Genomic DNA, 8,128 nt, shown 5'->3' on the forward strand with positions numbered 1-8,128 from the left:
AACCATTGCGCCACGCAAGCCCAAAAATTAAATGTTCGTCAGGTATTGTGGAAAAACTCTGACATTTTACGTTACATCTGAGACGTCACAACACTTCTCCCAGATAGGCTCGAACCACCAACCAATTGGTTAACAGCCGAACGTGCTAACCATTGAGCCACAGAAGCTCAGAAATTAAATGGTTGTTAGGTTTTGTGGATAAGTTATGACTTTTTACGTTACATCTGAGACCCTACAACACCTCTCCCAGGTGGGCTCGAACCACCAACCTTTCGATTGACAGCCGAACGCGCTAACCATTGAGCCACGGAAGCTCAGAAATTAAATGGTTGTCACGTATTGTGGAAAAGTTTTGACTTTTTACGCTACAACTGAGACCCCACAACACCTCTTCCGGGCGGGCTCGAACCACCAACCCTTCGATTAACAGCTGAACGCGCTAACCATTGCGCCACGGAAGCCCAAAAGTTAAATGTTCGTCAGGTGTTTTGGAAAAACTCTGACATTTTACGTTACATCTGTGACGTCACAACACCGCTCCAAGGAGGGCTCGAACCACCAACCTTTCGGTTAACAGCTGAACGCGCTGACCATTGCGCCACTGAAGCCCAAAAATTAAATTTTCGGCAGGTATTGAGGTAAAACCTTGACTTTTTACTTCTCATCTGAGACCTCACACCACCGCTCCCGGATGGGCTCGAACCACCAACCTTTCGGTTAACAGCCGAACGCGCTAACCATTCGCCACGGACGCCCAAAAATTAAATGGTCGTCAGGTATTGTGGAAAAACTTTGGCTATTTACGTTACATTTGAGATCCAAAAACACCGCTCCCGGGTGGGCTCGAACCACCAACCTATTGGTTAACAGCCGAACGCGCTAACCATTGAGCCACGGAAGATCAGAAATTAAATGGTTGTCACGTATTGTGGAAAAGTTTTGACTTTTAACGCTATATCTGAGACCCCACAACACCTCTTCCGGGTGGGCTCAAACCACCAACCTTTCGATTAAGAGCTGGACGCGCTAATTACTGCGCCACGGAAGCCCAAAAATTAAATGTTCGTCAGGTATTGTGGAAAAACTCTCACATTTTACGTTACATCTGAGACGTCACAACACCGCTCCCGGGAGGGCTCGAACCGCCAACTTTTCGGTTAACAGCTGAACGCGCTGACCATTGCGCCACTGAAGCCCAAAAATTAAATTTTCGTCAGGTATTGAGGTAAAACTATGACTTTTTACTTCACATCCGAGACCTCACACCACCGCTCCCGGATGGGATCGAACCACCAACCTTTCGATTGACAGCCGAACGCGCTAACCATTGAGCCACGGAAGCTCAGAAATTAAAAGGTTGTCACGTATTGTGGAAAAGTTTTGACTTTTTACGCTACATCTGAGACCCCACAACACCTCTTCCGGGTGGGCTCGAACCACCATTCTTTCGATTAACAGCTGAACGCGCTAACCATTGCGCCACGGAAGCCCAAAAATTAAATGTTCGTCAGGTATTGTGGAAAAACTCTGACATTTTACGTTACATCTGAGACATCACAACACCGCTCCTGGATGGGCTAGAACCTCCAACCTATAGGTTAACAGCCGAACGCGCTAACCATTGAGCCACGGAAGCTCAGAAATTAAATGGTTGTCAGGTATTGATGAAAAGTTACGACTTTTCAAGCTACATCTGAGACCCCACAAAACCTCTCTCGTTTGGGCTCGAACCACCAACCTTTCGGTTAACAGCTGAACGCGCTGACCATTGCGCCACTGAAGCCCAAAAATTAAATGTTCGTCAGGTATTGTGGAAAAACTCCGACATTTTACGTTACATCTGAGACGTCACAACACTTCTCCCGGATGGGCTCGAACCACCAACCTATTGGTTAATAGCCGAACGCGCTAACCATTGCGCCACTGAAGCCCAAAAATTAAATTTTCGTCAGGTATTGAGGTAAAACTTTGACTTTTTACTTCACATCTGAGGCCTCACAACACCGCTCCCGGATGGGCTCGAACCACCAACCTTTCGGTTAACAGCCGAACGCGCTAACCATTGCGCCACGGACGCCCAAAAAAAATGGTCGTCAGGTATTGCGGAAAAACTTTGGCTATTTACGTTACATTTGAGATCCAAAAACACCGCTCCCGGGTGGGCTCGAACCACCAAGCTATTGGTTAACAGCCGAACGCGCTAACCATTGAGCCACGAAAGATCAGAAAATAAATGGTTATCACGTATTATGGAAAAAGTTTGATTTTCACGCTTCATCTGAGACCTCACAACACCTCTCCCGGGTGGGCTCGAATACCAACCTTTCGATTAACAGCTGAACGCAGAAGTCAGACTTCTCTGCATCGGTGGCAAACGTAAATGACAAGAATACGTCATCAGCTTTGTCGCCCATCATGTATATTAACGCGTTGACTTGTTCCTCTCCTGTCTTGGAACTAAGACCGGACGCGGATCTGAATCTCTCGAACCTCCTCCTCCATCGGGGCCACTCATTGGAATTCGAAAAGTTGAATTGGCAAGGCGGTTGCACTTGAAAGGCTGCGGCGTTCTGCATTTTCCGTGTCGAGGTAGACCGCAAATCTAGTCGATTACTGATTAACGAATTAAAGCTAACCGTGATATCGCGCGACTAAATACCACATTAACGAACTTCTGACACCATGTTGTGTGTTTGTACGACTACACAGGAGTTGATACTTTAAAACTATGGTTTTATTTACAATGATTTATACATGATCGAGGTCCGAGATAGACTGAATTTTTAACACAGAGAGGGGGCCTTTTTATACACGAGAGATTAGATAAATAATAGACATTAAGCTAATATGGGGCTGTTCATAAACTGGCCTACTAATAATACAAAGCATAATGTCACACTTATCCACAAAACCTAACAACCATTTAATTTCTGAGCTTCTGTGGCTCAATGGTTAGCGCGTTCGGCTGTTAACCAATTGGTTGGTGGTTCGAGCCTATCCGGGAGAAGTGTTGTGACGTCTCAGATGTAACGTAAAATGTCAGAGTTTTTCCACAATACCTGACGAACATTTAATTTCTGGGCTTGCGTGGCGCAATGGTTAGCGCGTTCAGCTGTTAATCGAAAGGTTGGTGGTTCGAGCCCACCCGGGAGAGGTGTTGTTGGGTCTCATATGTAGCGTAAAAAGTCAAAACTTTTCCACAATACGTGACAACCATTTATTTTCTGAGCTTTCATCGCTCAATGGTTAGCGTGTTCGGCTGTTAACCAATAGGTTGGTGGTTCGAGCCCACCCGGGAGCGGTGTTTTTGGATCTCAAATGTAACGTAAATAGCCAAAGTTTTTCCACAATACCTGACGACCATTTAATTTTTGGGCGTCCGTGGCGAATGGTTAGCGCATTCGGCTGTTAACCGAAAGGTTGGTGGTTCGAGCCCATCCGGGAGCGGTGTTGTGAGGCCTCAGATGTGAAGTAAAAAGTCAAAGTTTTACCTCAATACCTGACGAAAATTTAATTTTTGGGCTTCAGTGGCGCAATGGTTAGCGCGTTCGGCTATTAACCAATAGGTTGGTGGTTCGAGCCCATCCGGGAGAAGTGTTGTGACGTCTCAGATGTAACGTAAAATGTCAGAGTTTTTCCACAATACCTGACGAACATTTAATTTTTGGGCTTCAGTGGCGCAATGGTCAGCGCGTTCAGCTGTTAACCGAAAGGTTGGTGGTTCGAGCCCAAACGAGAGAGGTTTTGTGGGGTCTCAGATGTAGCGTGAAAAGTCGTAACTTTTCAACAATACCTGACAACCATTTAATTTCTGAGCTTCCGTGGCTCAATGGTTAGCGCGTTCGGCTGTTAACCAATAGGTTGGTGGCTATAGCCCATCCGGGAGCGGTGTTGTGATGTCTCAGATGTAACGTAAAATGTCAGAGTTTTTCCACAATACCTGACGAACATTTATTTTTTGGGCTTCCGTGGCGCAATGGTTAGCGCGTTCAGCTGTTAATCGAAAGGTTGGTGGTTCGAGCCCACCCGGGAGAGGTGTTGTGAGGTCTCAGATGTAGCGTGAAAAGTCAAACTTTTTCCATAATACGTGATAACCATTTATTTTCTGATCTTTCGTGGCTCAATGGTTAGCGCGTTCGGCTGTTAACCAATAGCTTGGTGGTTCGAGCCCACCCGGGAGCGGTGTTTTTGGATCTCAAATGTAACGTAAATAGCCAAAGTTTTTCCACAATACCTGACGACCATTTAATTTTTGGGCTTCCGTGGCGCAATGGTTAGCGCGTTCAGCTGTTAACCGAAAGGTTGGTGGTTCGAGCCCAAAAGAGAGGTTTTGTGGGGTCTCAGATGTAGCGTGAAAGTCGTAACTTTTCAACAAAACCTGACAACCATTTAATTTTTGGGCGTCCGTGGCGCAATGGCTAGCGCGTTCGGCTGTTAACCGAAAGGTTGGTGGTTCGAGCCCATCCGGGAGCGGTGTTGTGACACCTCAGATGTTACGTAAAATGTCAGAGTTTTTCCACAATACCTGACGAACATTTAATTTTTGGCCTTCCGTGGCGCAATAATAAGCGCGTCGAGCACTTAATCGAAAGGTTGGTGGTTCGAGCCCACCCGGAAGAGGTGTTGTGGGGTCTCAGATGTAGCGTTAAAAGTCAAAACTTTTCCACAATACGTGACAACCATTTAATTTCTGATCTTCCGTGGCTCAATGGTTAGCGCGTTCGGCTGTTAACCAATAGGTTGGTGGTTCGAGCCCACCCGGGAGCGGTGTTTTTGGATCTCAAATGTAACGTAAATAGCCAAAGTTTTTCCACAATACCTGACGACCATTTAATTTTTGGGCGTCCGTGGCGAATGGTTAGCGCGTTCGGCTGTTAACCGAAAGGTTGGTGGTTCGAGCCCATCCGGGAGCGGTGTTGTGAGGTCTCAGATGTGAAGTAAAAAGACAAGGTTTTACCTCAATACCTGACGAAAATTTAAATTTTGGGCTTCAGTGGCGCAATGGTCAGCGCGTTCAGCTGTTAACCGAAAGGTTGGTGGTTCGAGCCCTCCCGGGAGCGGTGTTGTGACGTCTCAGATGTAACGTAAAATGTCAGAGTTTTTCCACAATACCTGACGAGCATTTAATTTTTGGGCTTCCGTGGCGCAATGGTTAGCGCGTTCAGCTGTTAATCGAAAGGTTGGTATTCGAGCCCACCCGGGAGAGGTGTTGTGAGGTCTCAGATGAAGCGTGAAAAGTCAAACTTTTTCCATAATACGTGATAACCATTTATTTTCTGATCTTTCGTGGCTCAATGGTTAGCGCGTTCGGCTGTTAACCAATAGCTTGGTGGTTCGAGCCCACCCGGGAGCGGTGTTTTTGGATCTCAAATGTAACGTGAATAGCCAAAGTTTTTCCGCAATACCTGACGACCATTTTTTTTGGGCGTCCGTGGCGCAATGGTTAGCGCGTTCGGCTGTTAACCTATAGGTTGGAGGTTCTAGCCCATCCGGGAGCGGTGTTGTGATGTCTCAGATGTAACGTAAAATGTCAGAGTTTTTCCACAATACCTGACGAACATTTAATTTTTGGGCTTCCGTGGCGCAATGGTTAGCGCGTTCAGCTGTTAATCGAAAGAATGGTGGTTCGAGCCCACCCGGAAGAGGTGTTGTGGGGTCTCAGATGTAGCGTAAAAAGTCAAAACTTTTCCACAATACGTGACAACCATTTAATTTCTGAGCTTCCGTGGCTCAATGGTTAGCGCGTTCGGCTGTCAATCGAAAGGTTGGTGGTTCGATCCCATCCGGGAGCGGTGTTGTGAGGTCTCGGATGTGAAGTAAAAAGTCATAGTTTTACCTCAATACCTGACGAAAATTTAAATTTTGGGCTTCAGTGGCGCAATGGTCAGCGCGTTCAGCTGTTAACCGAAAGGTTGGTGGTTCGAGCCCTCCCGGGAGCGGTGTTGTGACGTCTCAGATGTAACGTAAAATGTCAGAGTTTTTCCACAATACCTGACGAGCATTTAATTTTTGGGCTTCCGTGGCGCAATGGTTAGCGCGTTCAGCTGTTAATCGAAAGGTTGGTATTCGAGCCCACCCGGGAGAGGTGTTGTGAGGTCTCAGATGAAGCGTGAAAAGTCAAACTTTTTCCATAATACGTGATAACCATTTATTTTCTGATCTTTCGTGGCTCAATGGTTAGCGCGTTCGGCTGTTAACCAATAGCTTGGTGGTTCGAGCCCACCCGGGAGCGGTGTTTTTGGATCTCAAATGTAACGTAAATAGCCAAAGTTTTTCCGCAATACCTGACGACCATTTTTTTTGGGCGTCCGTGGCGCAATGGTTAGCGCGTTCGGCTGTTAACCTATAGGTTGGAGGTTCTAGCCCATCCGGGAGCGGTGTTGTGATGTCTCAGATGTAACGTAAAATGTCAGAGTTTTTCCACAATACCTGACGAACATTTAATTTTTGGGCTTCCGTGGCGCAATGGTTAGCGCGTTCAGCTGTTAATCGAAAGAATGGTGGTTCGAGCCCACCCGGAAGAGGTGTTGTGGGGTCTCAGATGTAGCGTAAAAAGTCAAAACTTTTCCACAATACGTGACAACCATTTAATTTCTGAGCTTCCGTGGCTCAATGGTTAGCGCGTTCGGCTGTCAATCGAAAGGTTGGTGGTTCGATCCCATCCGGGAGCGGTGTTGTGAGGTCTCGGATGTGAAGTAAAAAGTCATAGTTTTACCTCAATACCTGACGAAAATTTAATTTTTGGGCTTCAGTGGCGCAATGGTCAGCGCGTTCAGCTGTTAACCGAAAAGTTGGTGGTTCGAGCCCTCCCGGGAGCGGTGTTGTGACGTCTCAGATGTAACGTAAAATGTGAGAGTTTTTCCACAATACCTGACGAACATTTAATTTTTGGGCTTCCGTGGCGCAGTAATTAGCGCGTCCAGCTCTTAATCGAAAGGTTGGTGGTTTGAGCCCACCCGGAAGAGGTGTTGTGGGGTCTCAGATATAGCGTTAAAAGTCAAAACTTTTCCACAATACGTGACAACCATTTAATTTCTGATCTTCCGTGGCTCAATGGTTAGCGCGTTCGGCTGTTAACCAATAGGTTGGTGGTTTGAGCCCACCTGGGAGAGGTGTTGTAGGGTCTCAGATGTAACGTAAAAAGTCATAACTTATCCACAATACCTGACGAATATTTAATTTTTGGGCTTGCGTGGCGCAATGGTTAGCGCGTTCAGCTGTTAATCGAAAGGTTGGTGGTTCGAGCCCACCCGGGAGAGGTGTTGTTGGGTCTCATATGTAACGTAATTCCAATAAAACACTCATTAAAAGTGATTTCATCTCGATTGAACAATAAATAAAAATGTACCTCGATTTTTAATAACATTTTCAAAATCGACGTAACTCGGCCTAAGATATGGCCGTTGCCGAGAGTGCTAGTTAAAAATTCGAATTTAAATTAAGTGAGACAAATTAACCTTCATCTTTATAACCTTGACTTTTTACGTCACATCTGAGACCACACAACACCGCTCCGGGATGGGGTCGAACCACCAACCTATTGGTTAACAGCCGAACGCGCTAACCATTGAGCCACGGAAGCTCAGAAATTAAATGGTTGTCAGGTATTGTGGAAAACCTTGACTTTTTACGTCACATCTGAGACCTCACAACGCCGCTCCCGGATGGGGTCGAACGACCAACCTATTGGTTAACAGCCGAACGCGCTAACCATTACGCCACGGAAGCCCAAAAATTAAATGGTCGTCATTTATTGTGCAAAAACTTTGGCTTTCTACGTTACATTTCAGATCCCACAACACCGCTCTCGGGTGGGCTCGAACCACCAACCTATTGGTTAAGAGCCGAACGCGCTAACCATTGCGCCACGGAAGCCCAAAAGTTAAATGCTCGTCAGGTATTGTGTAAAAACCTTGACTTTTTACGTCACATCTGAGACCTCACAACACCGCTCCCGGATGGGCTCGAACCACCAACCTATTGGTTAACAGCCGAACGCGCTAACCATTGCGCCACGGAAGCTCAGAAATTAAACGGTTGTCAGGTATTGTGGAAAAACTTTGGCTTTCTACGTTACACTTGAGATCACACAACACCGCTCCCGGGTGGGCTCGAACCACCAACCTAT

At 46.5% G+C, this 8,128-nt stretch overlaps 5 non-coding genes across 5 annotated transcripts; 2 read left to right on the top strand and 3 right to left on the bottom strand.

The window, feature by feature from the left end:
* Positions 1-241: 241 nt before the first annotated feature.
* On the bottom strand, positions 242-314 carry TRNAD-GUC (transfer RNA aspartic acid (anticodon GUC)). Its single transcript has one exon. It is a non-coding gene; the product is annotated as a tRNA-Asp (tRNA).
* Positions 315-1,269: 955 nt separating this feature from the next.
* TRNAD-GUC (transfer RNA aspartic acid (anticodon GUC)) lies at positions 1,270-1,342 on the bottom strand. The gene has a single exon. It is a non-coding gene; the product is annotated as a tRNA-Asp (tRNA).
* A 4,377-nt stretch (positions 1,343-5,719) lies between these two features.
* Positions 5,720-5,792, top strand: TRNAD-GUC (transfer RNA aspartic acid (anticodon GUC)). Its single transcript has one exon. It is a non-coding gene; the product is annotated as a tRNA-Asp (tRNA).
* Positions 5,793-6,598: 806 nt separating this feature from the next.
* On the top strand, positions 6,599-6,671 carry TRNAD-GUC (transfer RNA aspartic acid (anticodon GUC)). Its single transcript has one exon. It is a non-coding gene; the product is annotated as a tRNA-Asp (tRNA).
* Positions 6,672-7,802: 1,131 nt separating this feature from the next.
* TRNAK-CUU (transfer RNA lysine (anticodon CUU)) lies at positions 7,803-7,875 on the bottom strand. The gene has a single exon. It is a non-coding gene; the product is annotated as a tRNA-Lys (tRNA).
* Between the last annotated feature and the right edge of the window lie 253 nt (positions 7,876-8,128).

The sequence above is a fragment of the Phalangium opilio genome, unplaced genomic scaffold (assembly GCF_054372755.1).
Source record: "Phalangium opilio isolate 3A_F unplaced genomic scaffold, DU_Popi_V2 ptg000390l_1, whole genome shotgun sequence".
NCBI classification, from domain to species: domain Eukaryota; kingdom Metazoa; phylum Arthropoda; class Arachnida; order Opiliones; family Phalangiidae; genus Phalangium; species Phalangium opilio.